This window comes from Quercus robur, chromosome 11 (assembly GCF_932294415.1).
Source record: "Quercus robur chromosome 11, dhQueRobu3.1, whole genome shotgun sequence".
Lineage (NCBI taxonomy): Eukaryota > Viridiplantae > Streptophyta > Magnoliopsida > Fagales > Fagaceae > Quercus > Quercus robur.
In genome coordinates, this window is record NC_065544.1 from 56,398,090 (window position 1) to 56,401,643 (window position 3,554).

A 3,554-nucleotide genomic window follows, 5' to 3' on the forward strand; every position below is an offset into this window, starting at 1 on the left:
TTACTTTTAAATGAATTCCATGAAGTTGATTATACATTTAAGAAAAATAAATAAATATGTACATATATGTATGTATGTATAATTTTTATTTAAATAAATTATTCATTCTCTTAAAAGAGATTATCATAATAATCAAAACTCATATCAGACTTACATTGAATATGTATAATTTATTCTCTAAATTTTATTATATAGAGAGAGACAACTTGAGAAGGGGAACTAAAAAATACAACACCAAAACATATGAACTCAAATAGAGTTTTAAAAATCACAATAATTCATCAATATAAAGTAGAGTTGTAAGAAAAAAAAAATACAAAAATCAAGAGAAAGAGAATAGCCACTTTTTGAAGAGAGAATGTGAGAGAGAATAATAAGAAATTTATATAAAATAATATGAGAAGAAAAAAAGTAAAAATAACAAATATAGTAATAAACACCAAATTGTTCAAGTCATGTTATTTAATAAAATAGCATTATATTTTTTTTTTTATATACTATCTTTATAATACAATATGATAACATCTATGAAATCAAAGAGAATAAAAAAGATAATAACTTAAAAGCACAAAACTTAATCACATCAACCCAAATTAGAGTTCCAAATAATACAAAAATTTATCAACCTAAAGTAGAGATTCATGAAAAATATGGGAAAGAGAATTGTAAATTTATAGTAAAATGAGGGGAATAAGAAAAACAAAAAAAAAAAAAAATAAAGGAAGATAAAGGGATAGAAGATAAGTGATATTAAATAGATAGTTGTGGGGGGATGAAATCATGAAAATGTAAAAGGGAGGGGAAAAGTTAGAGAAAGTATAACAATAAGTTAGTAAATTAATAAGAAAAAAAGAGTTGAAAAAAAAAAAGATAGAATGTTGAAAATGGGTGGATGATATGGCTGTTGATATGGCTCAACAGGAGTGTAATAATAGTAAATACTGTGCTTAAACTTTTAGATATATATAGATAAATCACATGACCTATTAAATAAGTCATGTCACTAAGAGAACACATGCATGCTTTAATGAACCATTGTGTAGTAAATTGGAAAATTTTTCCTCTAAAACTACATTCAAATGGCATTATTATACCTTCATTTCATAATTCATCATACTGATTTGAGCATTGATTTCCACTTGATTGGAGTGGTAATGGCTGTTAGGATCTAAGAGTGTTGGCTAGTTCCGTGTCAAATTTTCATGTAATTAAATTATTCAATTTTCATTTAATTAAATTATTCAATTTTCATTATATTTTGAACTTTGTAGATATTCAAGTTGTATTTGAGTTAGTGAGGTAAAGTGTAGGGACGGAGCCAAGACTTTGAGTTAAGGGGGGCGACTCTAACCTCTAGCCCAACGGCTTCTTAGCCGTTGAGTTTTTTATTTTTTATTTTTTTATTTTAATGAGTTTTTGATGTGTGTGCCTGCTGGGTAAAGGCAAAATTATTTTATTTAAAACTTTTTAAAGGGGTAGTTGTTTTTTGACTAAAATTGGTTAATTGGACTTAATTTTTTTTTTTAGTTTTGCTATTGGTGATTTTTGTTGTTGCACAAATGTTTTTGGGCTAGTATATGTTGTTTTAAATTTTAGATCTATAAATTTTTTAATGGCCATTAAAATGAGGAAAGTGCTAGAGGTATATTGTTGATATTGTGAGTGATTTTATTTTTTTTTATTTTTTTGAGAAAGTAGTGAGTGATTATTGGTAAGTAAAAAAGTGATGTAAGTGATAGGCTCAAACGCGAACCAATAAAATGAGGAAAGTGCTAGAGGTATATTGTTGATATTGTGAGTGATTTTATTTTTTTTATTTTTTTGAGAAAGTAGTGAGTGATTATTGGTAAGTAAAAAAGTGATGTAAGTGATAGGCTCAAACGCGAACCAATAAGAATTTATACCTCAACTGTATATAAAAATGTTGTAGATAAGTTTGTAACTGTAACATTACTCTAAAAAGGATAAAAAATATTGTTAAAGGGGCAAAATGTAATTTTATAGAACAAAATTGCTAAATTCAATGCATATATATATATATATACTAATATATTTAAAAAAAAAAAAAATTGGGGGGGGTGGGGGATTGCCCCCCGTCAATTAATACCTTCGTCCCTGGTAAAGTGTATAAGTGCTGAAATGGAAGCTGAAGTCTGCATAATTTCATACTCCGAAACTAAGTTTATGAAATGAATTGGTGATATGAGTTTCAAATTTGAAACTCCACTGGACAATAGTTTTGCCCTCACTTAGCATGTAAGAACCTGAGAGAAATTAGTTATTCTTCTCTATGCTGTTCTAGACCATGCCCTCATTATATGTATTCTAATTTTTCACGAACTTTAAAGGTGGAAAAATACCCTATCTCCATTTGAAGAGCTAGAGAGAGATCTAAAACACTATAGCTAAAACCTTCTCATTCTTTTTACCTTCCCTCTCTCATTATTGCCAAATTCTATGAGAGGAGATTAAATCCAATACACACAGAAACCTTCAGAGTTCTTTGGAACATTGAAGCAATCCCAAATCTCCAAGATGCCTTGGAGTGATCAAGGATGCTTGATTGTGTGATTGGCAACAACTTGCAAATTTGAATGCTAGAGTAGAGAAAGGACTTTGAAGTCAGTTGCTAGTAGAAACTCAGAGGGCTTACGTACAAATTTGCTACATTAGTTGGAAGGTTTTGTGAGTAATTGTACTACAACTACCTATTATAGTGGATCATTTCGGCACTAAGTCTATGGAGAGGTTTTTATGCTCAATACTAGGGTTTTCCTCTTTTATAACACATTTGAGTGTTATCTTTGGGGTGATTTTCTATGGGTTGTTCATTTACATGTTTTTACATGCTTAAGTTATCATCCATGCATAGTTTAATAAGTTAATCACTTTCATTTGGACTAAATTGTTAGATTAGCCTAAAACTGTAATTAATTTGGGGTGTAAATCATTAATCATAGTGGCATTTTATTTTTCTCAATGGCAATGGCGAAATTGTTGGGCAATGCTCTATATATCGCCTAGGGGAGTGCAATTAGTTTCTTGATAAAGTCTTTCCCTTGAGAAAGTATATCATGTTTCGGTGATACCAACTCAGCATTTGTTTTGGCATTTCCTACCCAATAAATAAGTGACACCTGTTTCAAAAAACCATATCAGACTACTCTAATAAATGATTAATTTATCTTCTCGATAGTATAGAAGATTGTGATTAATTTATTGAAGTAGTCTGATGTGATTTTTTGAAACAGGTGTCACTTATTTATTGGGTAGGAAATACCAAAACAGATGTTGAGTTGGTATTACTGAAACATGGTATAATTTCTCCTTTCCCTTGTATATCTGTAGTGAATTGATTTGGTACACATGGCGGTTTCGTTGGACTGGCTACATGGCGGTTTTTTTTTTTTTTTTTGACCTTTTCAAAATCTGCAAATTACTGAATGTGCGGTAAACTTTGAAATGGATGCATTTAAAATAAGAACATTTTTTTTTTTTTTAAACCATGTCAACATATGCGAATCACCAAATTGAAGTGGTAAAAGGGATGTATA